This window comes from Musca autumnalis, unplaced genomic scaffold, assembly GCF_047663935.1.
Source record: "Musca autumnalis isolate F117 unplaced genomic scaffold, ASM4766393v1 scaffold_2, whole genome shotgun sequence".
Taxonomy (NCBI): Eukaryota; Metazoa; Arthropoda; class Insecta; order Diptera; family Muscidae; genus Musca; species Musca autumnalis.
Window position 1 is genome coordinate 212,128,764 of NW_027411755.1, and position 25,569 is coordinate 212,154,332.

General features: G+C 35.5%; 1 protein-coding gene across 14 annotated transcripts in view; it reads left to right on the forward strand.

The window, feature by feature from the left end:
* bru1 (bruno 1) overlaps nt 1-25,569 on the forward strand; it is a 703,720-nt gene that overhangs the window by 73,486 nt on the left and 604,665 nt on the right. The window contains exon 1 of one of the 14 annotated variants that reach the window (XM_073970789.1): nt 17,175-17,363. The exons of the other annotated variants lie outside the window; for them this stretch is intronic. The gene's annotated coding sequence lies outside the window, so the exon portion shown is untranslated. Of the gene's footprint in view, nt 1-17,174; nt 17,364-25,569 lie in introns of those variants that run through there. 14 annotated transcript variants of the gene reach the window in all.

Sequence of the window (25,569 nt, forward strand, 5' to 3'; positions counted from 1 at the left end):
TCCCCACACACAACTTCCCAACTCAATACGAAAACGGTAGGGCAAATTATTTAAAGCTTAATTTTGTGTACTTTTGTGTGAACAACAAAAGTGCGAGTGAGTGTAAACAAGAGACGAATCGTAAAACAAAACGAGAAATGTTTGTAAAAATTACACGGAATTAACATTTCCACAAGCCAGTGAAAGCCATATTTTAAATACCACATACGTCGTACAACCAACGAACAAACCAACCTGGCTTGTGACTTTTTTCATTTTCGTTGGTTGATGTTGCTGTTATTTTTCACGCTCAGCATTTAGGGGAGACCAAACGACCGACCAATACCTCAAGCTATTGTAATTGTATATGGCCAGGCTGTTTGTAAGTACTATGTCCTTTTCATTTCGAACAGTACTGAATACGTTGTCCTCCTACTCCACCTCGCCTTTACATAACATAGCCGAATGTACGTTCTGAAAAATATATTTAAGTGAGCTAGTGTGTACAACTTCCGCTCAGTCAGTGTTGGGCACCTACTCAAATGACGAGAGTAATTCATGTTTGCAGTGTTTTACAATTGTAATATACCCTACAGACAGGTGACTGATAGACTGGGGATGAAATTTGGCCTAATCGCAGCGATAGATGGGAAATGTATTGATTGCGAAGGTATCGACATAATTACAAACTTTTTAAGATCCTCTACAGACAAAAGACCTACTAACAGTTCTATACACAGAAAACCTCCTATAGGTCATCCATAGGCAGAATACCTTATAAAAGATTACTATAGACAAAAGGTCTAGGGACAGAAGACGTTTAAAAAGTCTTCTATGGACAGAAGACCTTCAAAAGGTCCTCTATGTACAGAAGACCTTCAAAAGGTCTTCTATGGACAGAAGACCTTTGGAAGGTCTTTTACGGACATAAGACCTTCAAAAAGTTGTATATGGACAGAAGACCTTCAAAAGGTCTTCTATGGACAGAAGACCTTCAAAAAGTCTTTTATGGACAGAAAACCTTCAAAAGGTCTTCTATGAACAAGATCTTCAATAGGTCTTCTACGGACAAGACCTTCAAAAAGTCTACTATGGACATAAGACCTTCAAACGGTCTTCTATGGACAGAAGACCTTCAAAAGGTCTTCTATGGTCAGAAGACCTTCAAAGGGTCTTCTATTGACAGAAGACCTTCAAAAGGTCTTCTATGGACAGAATACCTTCAAAAGGTCTTCTATGGTCAGAAGACCTTCAAAGGGTCTTCTATGGACAGAAGACCTTCAGAAGGTCTTCTATGGACAGAAGACCTTGAAAAGGTCTTCTAAGGACCGAATACCTTCAAAAGGTCTTCTATGGACAGAAGACCTTCAAAAGGTCTTCTATGGATGGACGGAAGCCCTTTAAAAGGTCTTCTATAGACAGAAGACCAAAAGGTCTTCTATGGACAGAAGACCTTCAAAAGGTCTTCTATAGACAGAACACCTTCAAAAGGTCGTCTATGGACAGAAGACCTTCAAAAGGTCTTCTATGGGGAGAAGACCTTAAAAAAGTCTTCTATGGACAGAAGACCTTCAAAAGGTCTTATATGGACAGAAGACCTTCAAAAGGTCGTCTATGGACAGAAGACCTTCAAAAGGTCTTCTATACAGAGAAGACCTTTAAAAGGTCGTCTATCGACAGAAGACTTTCAAAGGGTCTTATATAGACAGAAGACCTTCAAAAAGGCTTCTATGGATGGAAGACCTTCAAAAAGGCTTCTATGGATGGAAGACCTTCAAAAGGTCTACTATAGATAGAAGACATTCTAAAGCTCATCTTTAGGCAGAAGACCATCTAACAGTCTTCTGTAGACAGAAGTCCTTCTAAAGGTCTTCTATATACAGAAGACTTTCTATAGGTCTTCTATAGACAGAAGGCCTTCTTCTATAGACATAACACCTTCCAAAGATATTCTATAAACAGAAGATCATCTAAAGGTCTTCTATAGACAGAAGACTTTCTAAAGGTCTTCCATAGACAAAAGACCTTCTAAAGGTCTTCTATAGAGAGAAGACCATCTAAAGGTCTGCTACTGACAGAAGACCGTCTAAAGGTTTTCTATAGACAGAAGACCTTCTAAAGGTCTTCTATAGCCAGAAGATCTTCTAAAGGTCTTCTATAGACAGAAGACCTTCTAAAGGTCTTCTATAGACAGGAGACCTTCTTAAGGTCTTCTATAGACAGAAGACCTGCTAAAGTTTTCTATAGACAGAAGACCTTCTAAACGTCTTCTATAGACAGAAGACCTTCTAAAGGTTTTTATAGACAGAAGGCGTTCTAAAAGTCTTCTATAGACAGAACACCTTCCAAAGATATTCTATAAACAGATGATCATATAAAGGTCTTCTATAGACAGAAGACCTTCTAAAGGTCTTCCATAGAGAAAAGAACTTCTAAAGGTCTTCTTATGGATGGAAGACCTTCAAAAAGGCTTCTATGGATGGAAGACCTTCAAAAGGTCTACTATAGATAGAAGACATTCTAAAGCTCATCTTTAGGCAGGAGACCATCTAACAGTCTTCTGTAGACAGAAGTCCTTCTAAAGGTCTTCTATATACAGAAGACTTTCTATAGGTCTTCTATAGACAGAAGGCCTTCTTCTATAGACATAACACCTTCCAAAGATATTCTATAAACAGAAGATCATCTAAAGGTCTTCTATAGACAGAAGACTTTCTAAAGGTCTTCCATAGACAAAAGACCTTCTAAAGGTCTTCTATAGAGAGAAGACCATCTAAAGGTCTTCTACTGACAGAAGACCGTCTAAAGGTTTTCTATAGACAGAAGACCTTCTAAAGGTCTTCTATAGCCAGAAGATCTTCTAAAGGTCTTCTATAGACAGAAGACCTTCTAAAGGTCTTCTATAGACAGGAGACCTTCTTAAGGTCTTCTATAGACAGAAGACCTTCTAAAGTTTTCTATAGACAGAAGACCTTCTAAACGTCTTCTATAGACAGAAGACCTTCTAAAGGTTTTTTATAGACAGAAGGCGTTCTAAAAGTCTTCTATAGACAGAACACCTTCCAAAGATATTCTATAAACAGATGAGCATATAAAGGTCTTCTATTGACAGAAGACCTTCTAAAGGTCTTCCATAGAGAAAAGAACTTCTAAAGGTCTTCTATAGAGAGAAGACCATCTAAAGGTCTTCCACAGACAGAAGATCATCTAAAGGTCTTCTATAGACAGAAGTCCTTCTAAAGGTCTTCCATAGACAAAGGACCTTCTAAAGGTCTTCTATAGACAGAAGACTTTCTATAGGTCTTCTGTAGACAAAGGACCTTCTAAAGGCCTTCTATTGACAGAAGATCTTCTAAAGGTCTTCTATAGACAGAAGACCTTCTAAAGGTTTTCTATAGACAGAAGACCTTTTAAAGGTCATCTATAGACAGAAGTCATTTAAAATGTCTTCTATGGACAGAATACCTTCAACAGGTCTTCTATGGACAGAAGACCTTCAAAAGGTCTTCTATGGACAGAAGACCTTCAAAAGGTCTTTTTTGGACAGAATACCTTTAATAGGCCTTCTTCAGAAAACCGTCAAAATGTGTTCTATAGACAGAAGACCTTCAAAAGGACTTCTATGGACAGAAGACCTTCAAAAGGTCTTCTATGGACAGACGACCTTCTTACGGTCTTCTATAGACAGAAGACCTACAAAAGGTCTTCTAAGGAGAGAAGACCTTCAATTGGTGGACGGAAAACCTTGAAAAGGTCTGTTATAGATCTTTTGGAGGTCTTCCATGGACAGCAGATCTCCTAAAAGTCATCTATAGGCAGAAGGCTTTCTAAATGTCCTTCAAAAAGTCTTCTTTGGGCAGAAGAACTTCAAAAGGTATTCCATGGACAGAAGACCTTGAAAGTGACTTTTATAGACAGAAAATCTTCTACAGGCTGAACATTTGGGTAACCTGATATAAAAATTTTAAGATGGTCCGAAAATAAGCTAAGTGAAGACTTTAAACTTTTATGAGTGAGGTACGACTGAGTAGGCGAATATGTTATGCCATTAAGCTGATTCTATAATAAGTTACTTGCTATCGGGTAGCACATTACAAGTCGTCGCTACCTTGTAAGTACAAATTGACACATGCAGCTAGCTCTTTTTTGTTGTATTTTACACATGCTGATAATTTGTGACACATAACATGTATGTACATGTGCACATATATTTATATGTTCGCGTAAACTGATAGGCGAGAATGTTCATACCTCGGTGCGTTGTAACAAACAAAAAATGTATGGCATGTTTCGCACCCATCTAACCACCATCAGCCACCCACACACACAGACACACGGACACACAGACATTTGTACAAAACAGAAGAGAAGCATACCAAACGTCATTAACATACCGGAAGTGCAAACATTTTTTTCCAAATCCGTTTGCTGGCAATGCTAACGCTGTTGTAACGCTCTTGTAGTTGTAGTTGCTTTGTTGTTGTTGTCGTTCTTGCTTTGCTATTATATTGCCATTGTACGAATATTCCTTTTCCTTTCACAATCCAACATTATTATGTACCGGATATGTGAAAGTGTGTTTGTCGGAGTGTATGTGTGTAAATGAGTGTTGATGTTAGTTGTTGGCCTGTAATTTCTTGGCAATTTAAAGAAAAAGTGGAAGTGAAGAAGGGGAAAATTATTTAAATTTCAGACTGCATATGCAAAGATGATATACGATACCAACAGTCATTGTAAAAGAAATTCAAATTTCTGTTTTGTTTTTATTACTACCATGCTGAGTGTGTGTATGTAATTTGTAAGAATATAGCTTAAGTAATATTTCAATACCATAATACAATATTTAAATGGCAATGAGAAAAGAACAAATTTATTTCGTTTGAATAATGCAAAAAAATGCCAGATATCAGTTTTTAATCTGTTATTGGCAAATTGTGAATGTTATGTTTTTGTTTTTGTTCTTTTTTGTAGAATGCCAATTAAAAATTAAATTCAATGAATAGAAAAATATATTGTGTTATTTTTTTGATATTGTTATAATAAAGAAAATTGTTCATTTATTTGTCGTATTAGATTACAGTTAAAAATAATATAAAGAAATACATATTTGTTGGAATTATTAAAGGACAGAAAAAAATTGCCCTCAGTTTCAAAGATACAAAAAAAGTAATATAATTTAAAGTGAAAAGGATTTGAACATAAAAATATGATAATTTTCTTCGTTTCATCAAACAAAAATTGTGCTATATATTCAATTATATCTCTTTGGAGTTAAGCTCTGGTATCTAGTGATGTTTCACATATATCCAACCAATATGCAATTAGCTACTGACATCAAATATGTTTGGCGAGCTGCTTAACCAACTGTGAAAAGGGCGCTGAATATTGCTTGTGTATGTGTCCTTCAATGTTCACTTTAGGTTAACTCCAAATATTTAAACTCATTACTTTTAATATACATTTTTTACATTAGTAAAATCATAGAATGGTTTGCGGAGAGCATTTTTGTCCATCCTCCTATTCCTTATAGCATGGGAAGAAGTTGTGTTTCCGTTTCCTAGCCATGGAAATAATGAATTGTGACCTCATATAAGTACGTATAGTCAAAATATAGTTAGTTCACATACAACATATTTACGTTCAGTCTTAAGACTAACGACGGTATATGGGGAATTTTTTTGAAAATATAGAAAACCTTTACGCAGGGCTATAAAAGGGCAAACAATGCCTTTTATAAGGGTTATAAAAGGGCAAACAATGCCTTTTATAACCCTCCGTAAAGGTTTTCTATCCATTCTTTGAACCCGCAATACCTCTTCAATGGCAGCTATATTAAAACGTGCTCTTTACCCACAATTCCATATAGGCATGTTTAATACCCATGTCGAATACTATATGCCAAATTTCAACAAATTTCGTAGAATAATGGGGTTAAAACCATCAAAATAACGAAAATCAGGTGGTACGTTATATGGGTCCTATATCAAAAAGTGAATTTTTACGACCATTCTCAGTGGGTTCATTTTTGTACCACAAAATCAGACATTTCGGTTAGATAATATGGGTTACTTCACAAAGTAGACCTGTATACCCATTTCTATGGAACAATGCGGGTAAAACGTAAGGGTTATATTAAAACCTATAAATTAACCGCTAATTCTTTGCAGGAATCCCCAACCAAGGCAACATACCGAATTTTACATATTCCTGAAGGATAATGCGACTAAAACTTCAAAATACCGACTTCATAACGTGGAGCTATACTGACAAATTTGTGGAGGAAAGTTTTTTGGTCCCAAAGAGGACGGTGACGGTCTCAAAAAGGAGGATGGGCGATATTGTACTGAGCAAAACAAGTCTATTAGACTATATGTCTACGGTGATCGGGTCATGAGAGGAATCAGAAACGCGATAGGCCCAATAAGGTGTTTTTCCTTCCATACAAATCGTCCCGGTCTACCAAGTACGCTTCTTTGGGGCTATACGAAGACGTGGACCTATACCGATAGTTCCCTTCTGGAATTTTTTATACCACCATGGAAAACATAATAAAGGGTGTTTTTTAAGCTAGATAGAACTTTAAATTGTAAAAAGTAACACAACAAATTAAATTTTGATGAAACTTTTTTTTATTTGTTTCAGTATACTCTGACAAATCATCATGAATAGACTCACGCTTGAACAACGCTACGAAATTATCCAAATTTACTTTGAAAATCAGTCGTCGATTCGCGCAACTTATAGACGACTTCGTCATTTGTATGGCGTACATAATAGTCCATATGAACAAGCGCATTTTTGGCTTAACGGGTTTGTTAATAAGCAAAATTGCCGCATACGGAGTGAGACCAATCCACAAGAGACCCTACAGACTCCATTACATCCAGAAAAATGCACCGTATGGTGCGGTTTTCACGCTGGTGGCATCATCGGACCTTATTTCTTCAAAAATGAGGCCGGAGCTCGCGTTACGGTCAATGCAGATCGTTACCGCACCATGATCAATGATTTTTGTTTAAAAATATGGATGACATTGATCCGGAGGAGATGTGGTTTCAACAGGATGGCGCTACGTGCCATACGGCGAACGCAACCACCGACTTATTGAAATCAAAATTTGGCGATAAGTTGATTTCGAGAAGTGGACCTGTCAATTGGCCTCCAAGGTCGTGCGATTTGACACCTCTCGATTATTTCCTGTGGGGCTACGTGAAGTCACTGGTTTATGCTGATAGACCAGCAACAATTGATGCCTTGGAGGCCAGCATTGTGCGTGATATACGGTCAGCAGTGCTCGAAAAAGTGGCCACAAATTGGACGTCCAGAATGCACTTCGACAAGAACAGCCGCGGTGCCCATATGCCCGAAATCATTTTCAAATGTTAATGTCACGTATTGATCTTTCGAATAAAAGAAAATTTGATTACAATTTAATTTTTTGTGTTATTTTTTACAATTTCAAGTTCTATCGGGCTTAAAAAAACACCCTGTACCAAGCCATTGCGAGCTGTATCTTGATTTCAGCAGACAGACGGCTAAGAATTTTGTGCTGATCAAGATTATATATATTTTTTTTTTTTTTTTTAAATTTTGCCTGTAAGGGCGAAGATCATTTTTAATTATTTTTTATTAATTTTCTAGTTTAGAGTTAAGCTTGATGATCGGAAATTATTTGCAAGTGAAGAAGGAAAACCAAGGACTCGAACCCACATAGTCACCAAATTACGTTACCTGGTTTCATTGGTGGTAAAGCAAATCTTCGGACGTATCGACTATGTAATGGCTTCTCTGTCCTAGACCTTATCGTTTTTCAAATGCAAATAATTTCCGATCATCAAGCTTAACTCTAAACGAGAAAATTAATAAAAAAAATACTCCTTGGGTTTTTATAAAACTCATATAACTCTTACAGAAACTCATATATTAAAAAATACACACATTTTTACCCATGTAATTTAAAAAAAAAAAATTAAAAAAAGTGTTAAACGGGCGGAAATGGACGGGTACAAAAGTATCTATGGGCCCAAAGAGGACACTCTCGGGCATTATTCTTTGTTAAAAGCTTTTCTCTAAAAGTTCTAGTCCACTAAAATTGGTCCACTAAAATTATAACCTCAGCATTTATGCTAACGAGGAAATATACACCTTCATACGGACAAAATGTGCCTCATCGAAATAATGGTTTTAGACCTCAAGTATGTTTCGACGAAATGCGTTTTAGACAGTCCGGGTTCGAGTTAGCCATGTCCGCCCGTCTCTCGAACGAAGTAACCGATCGGGTCCAAAATTTGGCTTTCGTAATATTTTGTCCAAACTTAGTTTAAGCTCGAAGATGGCCATATCGGTCCACTCCTTCGGGTAGCTCCCCCACAAAAGTTCCGCTAAAATTGTTCGCACAATAACTCTTAAAGTGTAGTTTAAGACGTCTTTTCGAATCCTCTTGATTTTTGTTGTAACAACTAGTATTCGCTGCCCCCCATTACGACAGTTCAAGTTTTTTTCAGGGGCAAGTCCATACTTAATGAGAAAATAGCCCAAAAGTTTTTAAAAAACCCTATGGCACCATATGTAGTACATAGTTGACGACAAAAAATTGGGGTTTTGGCCAGGAAAATAGATTCCTGAACCACTGTGCGCTGAAAACTTCCAAAACTGTCACCTACGAAAATGTTATTTATAAAAAAGCAACTAGATATCTATTCTTAGCACATTTGGATTCACAGCTCCTGTCATTGTCTCAGGCTGATGGTATTTCTAATGGCAAAGATACTTTTCACTTGTTTTTCGAAACATAGATAAAGTTTGAACTGCGTATGCAATAAAGATCGGGTTCGAATATGTACTATATGTTCCTATTGTTTACAAATGTTCACGAAAGAGCAGTTGAAAGACATGTCTCGGAGAGTTTTTAATTTTTTGCCAAACTAACGCACACAAAAATATAACACCGGTGGGTTGGTTAAATTAAAACACAAAATTATGAATGAAAAGTTCAAATAACTTTTAAATATTTACCGAATAATACATTAATTACCGAAATTATAAGTTTTCTAAGTTTACCGATTTTTTCAACAATATTCAGTTAGAAAACCACACTACTGATGTATTCTGAGACCTGTTTAATATTTTTGTAGAATATTTTGATTTGATTTGTGAACGCAAATTTTGGGGCAGAGATAATTCCTTTTGGAGATGAAAACCCTTGGTGAGTATATTAAGAATCCCGAAGGACAGATCCGCCGTAAGTCGAACTTCCGCGTTATGGCGTGATGAAGTTTTTGCTAGAGACCCTGTAAGCCATCAGGAATTAGCGTTAAATCTTTGTTCACTGTTGCTTTAGCTTTTGTTTGGGATGGCATGTCTTCGGTCAAATTGAATGAGGATTATTTTCGTAGATCACTTTGGTCTTCTAACTCGCTTTCTTCAACGTTCTTTTCGTTCTTTATTTTAATAGCCGCTATAAAAGTACAACAAGATGACGTTTTTCAGCTTCGAAATTTTCTGCACAAATGTCGCTCAGAAACGGTAGGTACTGCTCTCATTCACGACTTAGGTACGGCTCTCATTCACAACTAATCGATTTTGTCGCGTTTTCATAGTCATTTTTTAGATTTGCCCCTTTTTGATCAGAAAAAAACTGTGTTTTGTTCTTTTTTTATGTTCTGTAACGAATATACAAAAAAAGGAAATATAGTCTTTTTCTGAACAAAAATAGGGTAAATGCACAAAACGACCACGAAAACGCGACAAACTCGATTAGTTGTCAATGAGAGCCGTACCTAAAATTTTCTGAGCGACATTTTTGCAGAGTATTTCGAAGCTGAAAAACGTCATGTTGTGGTACTTTTATAGTGGCTCTTAAAATAAAGGACGAAAAAGACATTAAAGGAAGCGGGTTAGAAGGTTGAAGTGCTCTACGAAAAAAATCCTCATTCGATTTGACTGAAAACATGGCATCTCAAAAATAAACTAAAGCAACAGTGAACAATGATATAACACTAATTCCTGATGGCTTACAAGGTCATCACGCCGTAACGCGGAAGTTCAACTCACGGCGGATCTGTCCTTCTGGGTTCTTAATATACTCACCAAGTCCTTTCTTCCCCAAGAGGAATTTTCCGTGCCCCAGACTTTCACCTCAATTTTGTTGCACAGTGTTATTAATTAATGCCGATAAATATTAATAACAAAAACCTTTCCAAAACTCTTCCTGTAACACTTAAGAAAAATACATATATCGACAGCGCCAACAAATGACAATGAAATACATTAGAAGACAAACAAATAAACAAAACGCCCATTAAAAACAACTAGAGCAAAAAATACAAAAGCAATAAAACAAAAAACAACAATGACACTAACACGAAAACAGTCACGTTTTTCAATTAAAATGTTATTTTTTCCACACTTCATACTTTTGCCGGTCTATCCTTTTTTGTCATTCTCCAGTTATTCCTTCCCTACATCAGCGTGTTTTCTATTTTATGGTTTTATAGTTGTTGCCAGTTATTGTTGTGTGTGTGTTTTTTTTTTTCTTCTAACTTACAACATCATGTTTATGTTTGTCATGTCTCCTTCTCTCTGCTATCTTCACATTCAGTTTCTAATTGTCCTTTCGTCTTGGTGTGTGTGTGTTTGCTACTACGTTTGTTTATCGCTTTGTGGTAGTAGAGCTTTATATCCTTGATTGTTTCGTCTTAAAAACTAGAGGAGAAACAACGGCAGCAGCCGCAGCATTGGAAGGAAAAGGGTAATGGCATAAAGTACAATTGGGAACCAAGGCATTGTCATCATCGGTGACATGTGGAAATGTCAAATTGAAAAAGAAAATCTCTGCACAAAAGTCGATTCGTTATTTTACTTTAGTACCGTGTCCTAGTCGTATTTTCCGTGTTGTTGTTGTTTTGCTTTTGTTTTGTTGTTAACTCTCCATGGTACCACATGGCGAATACGTGATTTGTATTCTACGAATTTAAAGAACTTGATTGAAGCGATATCCGCAAATGCTCCAGAATTCCTTGGAATTTTTCCATTACTTTCTGTGCCCAATGTCTAGTAACAAACGCAATTATTTATGGTTTAGCCATAGGCCAATATTAAATTTTAAGTACCTACCAACAACAATCTACGTTTACAGAGAAATCATAAAAATTGATTAATGTTCAAAGGGGATTTGTTGCGCATTAAATATGTCTTACGGATTTCATGGAAGCATTGTTGGATTCGAAATTTCAAATGATTATTATGATATTGTGTATGGAATTCAATGAAACCTTTATTTTGGTTTATTTTATAACAAAAGTGTAGTAAATTTATTAAATAATTAAAATGATATCTAAATATCTTAGACAAAGAGAACATAAATGTGTTCCTAGCGGATGCTTAGCTCCGATAGTCCGTCAAAAATATTTAAAAATATCCAGGTTTTCCGCTCAGAGGTTAAATGTAAAAATACATTTCCCAAGTCCATATTCTTAAAAACCCCCTTTCATATCTCACCAGTACCCTCAAGAAAATATTCCCCAAAAAATCCACGATTCACAACTCTGAAGGTCTCTCAGTAATATTCCTCGTTTCTAACGTTTACCACATGAAATCATTAACTTAACAATCTACAAAAGACAACGACAACAAACAAGAAAATCAATTTCACTTATTACTTTTTAGTACTATTTTATTAAACAACAAAAATCTCCGCCCTCTATTTTGTGGTAAATCAGTCAGTCACTCATTGGCTTCACTGGCTCAGTGTCCGTCCACCACAACCCACAACAATGAAGTTATTGCGTCTCTCTTCCCCTCTGTCTCTGTGTATAATGGCAGTTTTGTACAGCTTTAGATTTTGTTTACACTTTCACAACAACATGTTGTTGGTTTTGTGGCTGTTTGTGGCAACAAGGCTATTGGAGTGAAGCAGCAACAAAAAATTGCATAGAAAAAAACAATGTCCTGTTGTTATTTTATATTATGTGGCAAGAAGTAGAGAAAAAAAAACGTTGAGAATAAAGCTCCAGACATAAACATTAAAGAGCACAAGGGAAGTGATGGTGCGCTGACCGGCCATTACTGTAAATTGTTACAAACAAAGCGTTGTATGTATGTTTATAAAAAACAACGGAAACCTTTATAATGATTGCAGAAACATTAAATGATACAAAGAAAAAAGAAATAATTATGAGTTTATACTTTTTTATTTTATTTTAGTTTTGTTGTTGTTGTAATTTTTTTGTGATCTTTGTTTTTGTCACATCGGTTGCACTAGTATCTCGTAATTTAAACGACATTTGAATGACTTGTTTTTATATCCAAAGCCCAAATTTCTTTTGCAATTTCATTTGAAAAAAATTTAAATTTTTTTGCGAGTTAGAGATTAAGGAAAAAATTCTGGTTTCAAATCTTTTCGCGTTCACAAAATTGGCCGATGAGGGCAAAAGTTATAGCAGTTTCACGGTGCTCTTGAATCAAATTTAAGTGGAAGGTGCTTACACCTGGGAAGTTTTTGCGGATTCTGAAACTACTATGTTCATAGATTAGAAAAATCAAAAAACAAAAAAAAAAAAAAAAAACGCCGGAGCGCTTTTAATATAAATCGCGATTCAAGCTGACATTTGTAGGGGTTGTTTAGGTTTTTGCGATTATGCTTGGAAACCGCAAGTCCAATCAAAATGGGAATAAAGAAAATGTTGCAGCTATCAAAATTCTCTACAAGACTGACCTTATAATATTTTCGTAGGTTTTACAACTTTTGAGATATAGAACTTGAAATTGGGACAATTCAAATTCAATTCAATTCTGTATCGTCTCCTTATAAAACAATGTCATGACTGCAATTTCCCAACTTAAACTTATATATCTAAAAAATGGTACAACCTAGGAAAAATTACATAATCCAGTCTTGTAGAGAATTTTAACAGTTATAAGATTGTCTCAAGTCCCATGCCGATAAGACTTGCCGTATTCAAGCAAAATCGCGAAACCCTAACAAAAAAAAACTAAAAAATGTAAACTGAGCTTCTTTATTTTAAAAATGGTACAGCCTGAGAACAAATCATAAACGTCAGTCCTGTAGAGAATTTTCACAGCTACAACTTTTTTTTAGCTCCATTTCGAATATACTTGCGGTTTCCAAGCAAAATCGTGAAAACCTAAAAAACACCTAAAATTATGAATTTTGACCGCGATTTATTTAAAAATCCCTACAGCGATTTTTTCTTGTTTTTGGATTTTTCTCATCTATGAACATTGCTGTTTCAGAATTCACAAAAACTTTCCCTGTGTAAGCGGTTTTCATTAAAAGTTAGTTAAGGCGCACCCTTCATGATATTGTTTTATAAGGGGGCTATACAGTCATTGCATTGTCCCAATTTGAACTTCAATAACGAAATTACCGTAATTGTTAATCTTGTAGAGAATTTTCATAGCTACAACATTTTCTTCAGTCTCATTTTGATAGGACTTGCTGTTTCTAAGAGGTAGTTTACACTACCTATCAATGTCATATGACACGAAATAAAAACATTCCATATCTACCCACTCAGGCAATTTTATTACATTTTTGCTGGTGTGGACGCACAAAGTAAATGGCGTAAGGAAAATCCCCAATGTTGAACATATTAGCGACTATATAATGATGGCAAATTTCATGTCATATGACATTTACATATAGTGTAAACTACCCCTAAGCAAAATCGTGAAAACCTAAACAGCCCCTAAACATGTCAACTTGAATCGCGATTTATTTAAAAAGCGCTCCGGCAATTTTTTTGTTTTTTTGATTTATCTCATCTATGAACATTGTAGTTTCAGAATCCGCAAAAACTTCCCAGGTGTAAGCACCTTCCATTTAAATTTGATTCAAGAGCACCGTGGTAAGTGTGTCAGATGGAAAAGTCAGAAAAGTGATACATAATAACAAGCTTTCTTCAAGAGTGACTAAATAAAAACCTTTGCCCTACCATCACAATATATAGAAACTATTCAGACTTGTTACAGACAACTTTTCACACCCTTTTTAATATTGGGCTGACATTATATTTTCTGATAAGACTAAAATTATGTTGTACTATCACGATGGGCCTCAAAAAGTATTGCGAAAACCCCTTACAGCCATGGAAAACAAAAAAATAATAAACTGTCAGTTATGGTATGGGGTTGTATATCAAGGAGTAACATTGGTAACATCCAGATTTTGGTGGAAACAATGACACAGGTAATTTATTTAGATGTTTTAAAAAGTGATTAACCAACAGCGTTAAGAAATTTGGGTCTGTTGACCCTGTTACAAAATAAGTACTACCATGTTTTTTTACAACAGCACCAAAGTCACTGACACCCCAGTCCAAAGTCTAGATATTAACCCCATCGCCAATTCATGGGTACACCTGAAGAAAAAAGTCGGGGATAGGTAGCCCACTAACAGGAGGGACTAAATAAAATGCAATAAAGAAGAATGGCAAAAAATACCATGGGAATATGATATTCCGAAACTTATTTATTAATTTCAGAGACGTTTACAAGCTGTTATTGATGCCCAAGGTGGGCATACGAAATATTAGAACCAACTTTTTGAAAAAAACCGTGAAAGACTGAAAAGTTGTGAATTTTGCAATTCTTTAGTTGACAGTACAAATAATGAGTCGTTCTCCTTTTTGTTAATTTTAAGAACATTTTTAGTGAAATTTATCTACTTTTTATTTTAATTTAGTAATAAACATGTGTATTAATTAAACTGTTAATAAAAATATTAATAATGATATTATTTATACCAATAAATTGATGTTCTATTTAAATTTTGTAATAATTTGGGTTTTGCAATAATTAAGTTGACTAACTGTATATATCTATCTGTAACAACATTTGAAAATGTAACAAAATTTGTTTTTATTTTCGCCGAAAATAAACAAATGAAAAAAAATGTGGGAGCAAATCTAAATGAAAGTATCTCGGATTCCGTATAAACCTCTAAAAATAAATTAAAAAAAAATTAGGAACGGCGTTATGTTCCGCCGGGAGGAACTTTTTATACCTTCCACCACGAACTGTATTGAAGTGAATAAGAACAATTAGTTTCTTTTCGTTTATGCAAGTACTAAGCTCTTTCTCTTATTGCAGGAGTAGTATATCCCAACTGATAATACTCCCATCAAAAGAGCTCATATGAGGCGTCATCGTAGTTCTTTCCAAAACATGGATCAATATTTACAATTTTCCGAATTGAGATTTCTTGCAAGGGATGTTTTGTACCTATATAAATGTCTCGTTCCTTTAGCGAAAACTAAATACCAAATGTCAGTTATCCCGTTTGTATAATGTGGGTAGAACGTTCAAAACACCGACAATCCGAGGAAACCATTCTATAGAGGCTATATGAAGACGTAGGCCTACACTGACAAATTTCTGGTTGAAAGCTTTTTGTCCCCAACTAAGACTAAATACCAAATACCATTTCTGCGGGATATTGGAGTCAAAATCTTCAAAACACCGAAATTTTTTAAAGACAATTATTCGGATGCTATAAAAAGACGAAATGCCGAAAAATTTCATTTGGAGGTTTGTATAATCCCAACGAAGTCAAACTACAACATTTCAGCCATTTCCGTATAATATTGAAGCCACAATTTTCAAAATACATATTGAAAATCGGAAGGTACCGTTATATGGGGGCTCTATGAAGATGATGACCTATACCGTAAAATTTCAGGTGGAATGTTTTATAGTCCCAACGAAGACCAAATACCAAATTTCAATCATTTCTGCGGGATATTGAGGCCACAACTTTCAAAATACCGGAAATAGGCAGGTCCCGTTCTATGGGAGCTATATGAAGGCGTGGAACTATACCGACAAATTGCAGGTGGAAAGTTTTATAGCCTCAACGAAGACTAAATACCAAATTTCAGCAATTTCGGTGTTATAATGAGAATAAAATCTTCAAAATACCGAAAATCGGGAGGTACCGTTCTATGGACGCTATATCGCAACCAGGTTGTCGGAGTCGCGCAATTTTGCTGGAGTCTGAGTCGAAAAAAATAACTCGACTCCGACTCCGAGCAATTTTTTGTAAAACAAGTAAAAAAGTATCAGTCGGCCTTGCCGGCAGAGATATACCCTGTGTATATTGAAAAAATTTTTTCCCCAAAAAAACGTATGTAAACTTAAAAAAAATTTTGGGCGTTTGAGCCGACAAAAATGTTGATTAGGATTAAAGATCAAAAGTTTTGCGTAGGAGATACTAAAAGGAATGGATCGACACTGACCATTATGGAAGTGGATCCCCAGCCACTACACTATGGGGTTTTTACACCCTTCGGGCTGTTTTCTCAAGAAGTATGGACTTGCTCCTGAAAAAATTTTTTACCACCGTGATTGAGGTAGCGAATGCAAGTTGCTTCAACAAAAATAAAAATGATTCGATATCAGGTCTTAAAGTGAACTTATCCGAAATTTTGTGTGTGAGGTAACGGATGGAGTAGACAAATATAGTCCATATTTGAATCTGATCTATATTAGGAAGATATATTAGGATGTGTAAAGAATGCACAATTTTTACGAACATTTTTGAACTTTTGTGGGGGAGGTACCTGAAGGAGTGGACCGATATGGCGAAAGCCAAAATTTGAACCGAATCGGTTCATCCGTTCGAGAGTTATCGTGCGCTCCAGCCAGCCAGACAGACAGACGGACGGACATTGCTCAATCGACTCCAAATTGTCTGAAACACATTTCGTCCAAACATACTTGGGGTCTAAAACCATTATTTCGATGAGGCACATTTTGCCCGTATGAAAGTGTATATACCCTCGTTAGCATAAATGCTGAGGGTATAATTAGGAATATAACAATAAATTCGGGACACCATTTGTCTTTTTTCAAAAATCATTATTTATTTTAAAAATGAGCTAAAAGAAAACAGAGGACGATTCACAGGATATTTACAGTACATAGAAGTCTATTCTTTTCATTTCCATTTTGATTACAAAATGCATGCCCAGGATATTTTTTGGTCAAATTGATCCATTAATTTTTTACAAGCAAAATTTAAGTTCTATGACAATCGAATTATAATTGGACATTTAACGTCTTTTATATAAGCCCTACAAGTCTTTTGTCAGAAAACCTAGTGGTCTTCTCACAAAAAATCTACTGTTCTTCTTATCTTGCCTTTTGTGAGATGTCATCCTTGTCTTCTATTAAAGGACCTCTTGGACTCCTATGAAGGACATAGTGTTCGCTGTGACATAAAATAGAATAAAACGTCTGGAGGTAAAAAATTCACGTTTGGAATGAAAGCCCCTATTGAGTATATTAAGAACTCCAAAGGACCTATAGCAGAAGTTTCTGAGTTATGACGTAATGATTTTTTATTGGCCCTCAATAATACTTGAGTAAGTATCTTTATATCTTTGTTTGCCGATATTGATTCATAATTTTGTAATGAAATGTTTTCAGATAAATAGAATGAAGAATCCTTTTGTAGATTATTTTGTCATTCTGGCTTAGTTCCTTAAATGTCTATTTTGTTCTTGGACTGAAGAAGAAACACAAGATCAGACTTTCTACGTTAAAATTTTTTACAGAAATGTTCCTCTAGTAATTCATCGATCGATTTTTTTTTTCAATTCTGTTTTGCCCGTTTTATAGCCAAAAACGTAATTTTTGTAAAGCCAAAAATTTAAATTTCGCCTTTTTCCATGCCATTTCCGTAAAATCTAATATTTTTTACAAAATCGATGAAGGACTAGATTTTTATGTCCTTGATCCTAGTTTTCGAACTAGAGTTGGCACCGCAAAACGCTTTAATGAAAACAGCGTTTCGTAGACGGTCATTTTCCACAAAACTTGTGTGCGCTTGAAACACAACCAAACTTCAGTTTTCGAAATTTTATTTCCTTGCTTTTGGTCCAAAACAAAAAACTAATTTTAAAAACACACTCAAATTTGGTAGTGTTTCTTAATCATTCATTTTCTTATCGACATACATAAACAGGCCCTTAATATTTTTCAACAAAAAAATTCAGAAATCAGATTAAGTTTGTAAATCTTTCAGATGAAGGAAAAAATTTACCGCAAAATATTAGTGGTTTTCTTCGAAAAAATCATGAAAAAGGGGGTTTTATTGGCTTTTTTGAGCTGAGGGTCACCTCTTAAGGCTCTCGAAGAACTTTAAACTGTTGGCTTATATCCATTTAAAACCTGGTCATGAATTGCTTATAAATTTTACTGCGTGTAGTCCTTATGATTTGTATTGCCCCTTCATTTTCACATATTTTCTGACGGATAAAAGTTCTCGTGCAAAAAAACGGGCAAAACCGACAAATAATTTCTAACTTGTATTTCGGTGCTATTTTCCAATGTAAGATTTAGCAGAAATAATATAGATATGAATTTTAGTTCATATTTATGTTCTGTAGTTGTGTATTATACTCGATCGGATGCCCTTTGTAAATAACATGTTAGGAAAAGTCAAGAGATTAGCCTATATGAGCCCAAATATTCCAAAAATTTAAAAATTTGTGCACATTTTATAAATGTTAGCGGTATAGGAATATGAATCGCAACATGAACCGATATAGCACATTTTCAATACCTAACATCCTAGGTGTAATAATGCCAAAGTATATAGCTTTATCTTTAAAATTGCGAGCTGTATCTTGATTTCAACAGACAACGGACAAACGACAGTTTTATTTTTGCTGATCAGGAATATATATACTTTATAGGGTCTCCGATAAATATTTCGATGTGTTACACACGGAATGACAAATTTAATTATGGTGGAGTGTACATAAATACGTATAGAATCTAGACAGCGCGTAGAAAAATATGTAACAAAAATTATAAATATTGGGTTCACAATATCGTCTGTTAAGCACGAAAAGATTGTAAGTCCATTTTTTTTTTTTTTGAAAATCGCGTTTTTGTTACAGAATGATAGTACAAGTCAAAACACATCGTATGATATAAAGAAAATGGTATTATGTCGCGTTTTTCTATATGTTTTGCCCCTGTCGGAAAAGGTCGTAAGTCCGCAAAATGTGGCAATTTGAGTACGAAAAAGTTGTAAGTCCACAGGAAAAGTTATAATTTGAATGTGTAGTAGTTCAGATATAATGATAAACATCATCCATGGTTGGGGTACATTGCACAGAAGAAGCCTACAACTTTGGACGATAATCGAATGATATTTGGCGGAGTCAATGGAAGGAACCTTTGCATTAAAATTTGATAATTTCTATTTAATAATTTATTTATTTATTTTTCAACGAAAATGTATACTTGACAGCTATTTGGCTTTATAAGCGCACTGATTATGATAGGTGGACTCATGGCCTTTTCATTGATCACAATTATGATGATGTATGTGTTTAAATACCATGCATATTGCAAAATTTGTAAAAATTGCTAATTTTTTAATGTTTTTTTTTTATTTTTGTCGCATATTTTACTTAAAATTATATGTGATGTTTATATGTAATATCTCCTTTGTGTTTTGCAAAATAAAAAATGTTGACGTTCCTCAGAGTATATAAGCATTTGCAAAACAGCCGTATGATCATACATTTGTATGTATTTGAATCATACTTTTATTAAGTTTTAAAAAAGTTCCTTTCTTCAAAAATATTCGATCTGGTTGATGATGCAACAGTGACATATCTGAGCGGTTTTAAATACATGCCACATCAGTGGAAAAGTTTACTTAAAAAAATTGAAAATTATAATGGATGGATAATACAACAAGGGAAAGATCAAAAGTTCTTTTCTATATATTTTTTTAGTGACTTTACCGAAATATGTCGTGCATAAATTAAAATATGCACCAAAAATTAAAATAGGCTATTTTTAACACCATGTGATTACTTTTCACCATCCAAGTACTATCCGATCATCTTCCACAATTATTCGCATCTTCCTTCGTGGAAAATGTAGTCCATATTTTAACTATAAATGCGTGATTATGGTTACACTACAACTATATGATACCCTACACCACCGTGAATATGTAAAATGTATATGGGAGCTTTATCCAAATTTGAACCGATTTCGATAAAATTTTTGGGCATTTTTTTCTAGACCAAATTCCATCACACGTTCCAAATGTCATCAAATCATATCCAAATCTGAACCGATTTTGATATAATTTGGGACATTTATTTCTTAAACGAATTCAGTCACACATTCCAAATGTTATCGAAATCGGACATACATAGCGTGTTTGGTGCAGCAAATACATGAAATCGGCCGAAAATATATATGGGAGCTATATCTTAATCTGAACCGATTTCAAAATACTATGGCACATTTATTTGTAGACCGAATTCAGTCACACATTCCAAATTTTATCGAAACCCTTACCACAGTGTGTCGTAGGGTATAAAAAGGATTTTCTTTTCTTCAAATCACTGTTTCACCATACCCATTCAGGTCCAATGTGTCCCTTAAATAATTCGCCTTTCGTATTGCATTGTTTTTGCTCTTCGGTCAAAATCATTTGTATGCTTCTTGAATGTCCATTTAAAAATACATTTCATTTCATCATTGTTGTTGTTTCATTGTTTATTTTTTAAATCAACTCCAACATTTTTTAACTTCATACATCACATCTGTGAAGGACATTGCCAGCCGGTCTGCTAACCAACCAACCAAACAGCCAGCCAGCCAGTCAGACAAACTCTTTCTGTTTATTCAAGTGTCTCTGGTAACTGGAAGGATTTATGATAACTTTTGTTTTTGTTACACTTCGAAAGGGGATAAGAACAAGAAGAAATAAACAAAACTGTATTTTTGCAGTTACTGCTGCTGCTGCTGATGTTGTGTGATGGCGACAAAATAAATGTTAACTACAACAAGTAGAAAAAATGTTTTTGTTTAAAGTTTTTTTTCCTTGGATTTTTCCAGTGTACATTGCTCTGCATAACTTGCAGCATTGCACTTGAAAGTCTATGAAAATGGAAATGCACATACAAATGAAGTCCAAAATTACAAAAAAGAAATGTTTTATAAATAACTCTACATAAAGTTGTATTGTTGTCTCTGTTCAAGTCCAAGGAACAGTTAACACTTGAAGCACAAGACAATAAGTTGGTTGATGGAACTTAAAAATACCACAACTTTAAAATTTTTATAGACTGTTCGTGTCGATATAGCACGTGTATGATATTTTATTTAATCTTTATAGTTGAATGTTGTATATAAAGGAGTTTTTTTTTCAGTCAATACCAGATAATACGAATTTCAAGGAAATATAATATTATCAGGCATGTCACAGTTTCCGATCGGAATGGTTTCTATTCTGTAATTTCATTTCGATTGTTTTTGTTTTAGCTGCTTCAGATTTCGATCGATTTGGTGAATTTCAAACAGCGTATTATCGAATATAAATATGGCAACATTAGAGGAATCAAAAGAGACAAAACAAACATTTTTTTTAAATGAACTAATGTTAAAGTAATTATAAATATTTCTTTGTATGTAGTTTTTACAGAATTCGACCTTTTCAAGGCGGGATATCTCTGAAGCCGTTAGTCAAAAAATCTGAAAATACACTCAAATGTTTTGCTGATGAGCAGCATCACCACGGCAAAAAATAAATGAAATCAAAAACCTCATTTTGAAAAAGTGTCCGATTTCACTCAGAAATATATGGGGAATATATTCTTGTTTAGCAAAAAATTTTAAATTGAAATATCCGTCTGTTGAAATTAAGATACAACTCGCAATTTTTAAGATAGAGCTTTATGAATTGATATACCTAATACAAAACATTTGTCATATAAGTTGAACTAAGAAAATATTTCCATTCCCCTCTGTTGGTTACTTTGCTTTTTGGAATACCGCGTCTTTCCATCTCTTTTTCCACTTGTTCGCTCCATCAAAGCCTTGGCCTGCCTGTACCGTCACGTGGTCCGATTTTATAAGCCTTTTTAGCGGGTTCATCATCGCTCATTCTTATTATATGGCCTAGCCAACGCAATCGCTGCATCTCGATGCGTTTAACTACATATATTGATGTCGTAGTATACCAGATACAGCTCGTGGTTCATACGACGCACAGTGTTGCCGCTTCCATACAAAAGTGGACAAAAATAGAAGGAGTTGACCTAGGTTGATGCATTTTTGCACAAGTACTTGTAAGGGCATAGGAATGAAAAATTTCAACTTTGGTCCATATCGGTTCAGATTTGGATATAGCCCCCATATATATCTTTCCCCGATTTTGCTATCACTCGGTCAATTTTGATCGAATAGCCTTCAAATTTAATATGTAATACTTTCTTAGGCCCCTGAGTAGCTCTACCGATTTTCCCAAAAATCGGTTCAGATTTGGATATAGCCCCCGTATATATCTTTCCCGATTTTGCTATAACTCGGTAAATTTCGATCGAATAGCCAAATCTGAACAGATTTTTACGAAAATCGGTGAACCTATTCAGGGACCTAAGAAAATATCACATATCAAATTTGAAGGCTATTCGATTAAAATTGACGGAGTTATAGCAAAATCGGGGAAAGATATATATGGGGGCTATATCCAAATCTGAACCGATTTTTGGGAAAATCGGTATAGCTACTCGGTATAGCTACATATTAAATTTGAAGGCTATTCGATCAAAATTGAACGAGTTGTAGCAAAATTGGGAAAAGATATATATGGGGGCTATATAAAATCTGAACCGATATATCTCAGAAGGTTGCAAGGATGGGCAGAATGTTTTTACACATTTTAATTTGGAAGATATGTCCAATTAACGAAGACCAGGAGCCAAGGTGGCAATAGGTGGCAATCAAAAGATCTGCTCTATTGAATTTTTTTTATCAAATTTAAATTTTGATTTCTTGATAACGGTACATTGCCCATGTGCAGTTAATGTCAACTTTTTGTACTAAAAGTTATATTTATAGCCCACTCATCAAATTCCCATCCAAAACTTTTAGTATTATCAACAAATTTTTCAGAAACTGTTATTTTAAATGTCGCCTTATTTTCATATGATTATCACCTTAGATTACCTGGGAAATGTTTTTCATATTTAAAGAGCTATAACTTCATTATGGATGCACATATCGACAAAATTCTTTCAGATACCTTGTATCGGATGTGTTTACTGTAAGAAAAAAAAAAAAACATAAACATATGTAAAAGTTAACATCACATTTTTTGATTTTTGCCCACGCGGCAACACTGTGCGACGTCGATATTCACCGTCAACACAGATCGGTCCGTGGATCTTTCGAAGAATTTTTCTCCCAAACACGCCAAGCACTGCCTTATATGCTTGCGCAAGTACCCAGGCTACGGAACCATACATCAGTACGGGTAGTATTAGTGTTTTGTTTGGCGAGTTGTGGCTTTGTTTTTAAAGTGCTAAGTTAAGCCAAAGTAGCATCTGTTGGCCAATACAATTATTATTTTTATTTCACAACTGATGTCGTTTGTTGTGTTAACGGCAGTGCCGAGGTATACGAAGTCTTTTACTATATCAAAATTATAGGAACCAACGTCAACAGTTGACCCGATCTCTACGGACGCATTGCGCGCCGACACCATCAACTTAGTCTTCCTGCCGTTTACCGCCAGACCCACTTTAGCAGATTCTCCTTCGACCTTCATAAAGGTATCTGTTACTTCTTTTTCTGATCCCATGTTGTCTATATCATCAGCATAAGCAAGTAACATGTGGCTATTGGTGTAGATTGTGTCACTTCTTTTGACGTTTTCCTCTCGAATAACCTCTTCCAGCAGGATGTTGAATGCTCACACGAGAGGCTGTCTCCTTGCCTGAAACCTCTTTTGGTACAGTTAATGTCATTATACAAAGCCGAGTGAGCTTTGCAGAGATACCAAATTCGGGTATGGCTTGGAATACTCTTTGAACGTAGGGGGCTGTCGAAGGCTGCATTATAATCGCCAAAGGGTAGTAGGTCTCGCTCTGCATCTATTGGGTCTTTCTCAAGAATTAGCCGCAGGGTAAATATCTGGTCAATGGTGGATTTGCCAGGTCTTAATCCGTATTGGTATGGCCCAGTTATTTCCTTGACCATAGGCTTTAGTCGTTCGCACAATATCCCTGACACTATCTTGTAGGCAATAGGGAGAATACGTATGCCTCTATATTTAGAGCATACAGTCTTATCTCCTTTCTTGTGGGGCGCAGGATGTCCAGGTTCCAATCGTCGTGTACTCGCTATTCCTGCCAGATGGTGCTAACTAGCTGATGATCAACGTGTCGCTGATAAGGTGGGGACAGCCAGATACCCTTAGATGCTTAAATCTGGTGGTGCTAACTACTATATTTTTTTGCCGCTGCGCAATGTCTATTAGCATCATACCATTGTCAGATGTTTAACTGAGGAGCCTGAATTTCCCGTCAAAGACATTCTCGTTTTCAATTTTGTCATTAAACTCGCCTAGAATAGTTTTAATGTCATGGACAGGGCAACGGTCATATGCTTCTTCTAAGCGTTCGTAAAATATATCTTTGGACTGTTCGTCCTTGTCTTCAGTGGGAGCATGAGCGCTAATAAAGCTGATGTTGAAGAATTTCGCTTTTATTCGAATTCTAACAAGTCTTTCATTCACTGGGGTGAAGCCGAAGACCAGATGTTTTAACTTCCGACCAACTACATAACTGCAAACAAACTCATGCTTTATGCCATGGCAGATATATTACAGTGCATCACCTTTAGGTGTTGTTCTTACGCCTTTCCCAATTCACCGTATCTGCTGTATGACAGTTATATCGGCCTTGTACTTTTTATACCCTCAGCATTTATGCTAACGAGGGTATATACACTTTCATACGGGCAAAATGTGCCTCAGCGAAATAATGGTTTTAGACCCCAAGTATGTTTGGACGAAATGTGTTTCAGACAATTTGGAGTCGATTGAGGAATGTCCGTCCGTCTATCTGTCTGGCTGGCTGGAGCGCACGATAACTCTCGAACGGATGAACCGATTCGGTTCAAATGTTCAAATTTTGGCTTTCGTAATATTTTTCCCAAACTTAGTTTAAGTTCGAAGATGGGCTATATCGGTCCACTCCTTCCGGTACCTCCCCCAAAAAAGTTCGAAAATGTTCGGAAAATTTGTGCGCACTATAACTCTTGAAAGGAGCAAACGATTTGGTCCATACTTTGCCCATCGTAAAATGAGTACCAGACTTAGATAATGTTTCAATATAGACTCGATCGGCCCACTCCTTCGGGTACCTTCCACACAAAATTTCGGAAAAGTTCAGTTAGGGCCATCTTTCGAATCGCTCTGGTTTTTGTTTTAGCAACTTGTATTCACTACCCTCCATATGACGGTATAAGTTTCATTAGGGGCAAGTCCATACTTCCTGAGAAAATAGCCTGAAAGTTGCAAAAAACCCTATGACACCGTGTGAGGTGGTTGGAGCGCAATATAACTCTAGAAAGGATCTGCTGATTCGGCTCAAAATTTGGCCATAGTAATATTTTGTCCAAGCATAGTTTAAGTTTGAAGATAAGCCATATCGGTCCACTCCTTCTTGTACCTCCCCCACAAAAGTTCAAAAATGTTCGGAAAATTGTTCGTGCGGTAACTCTTGAAGGGAGTGGCCGAATTGGTCC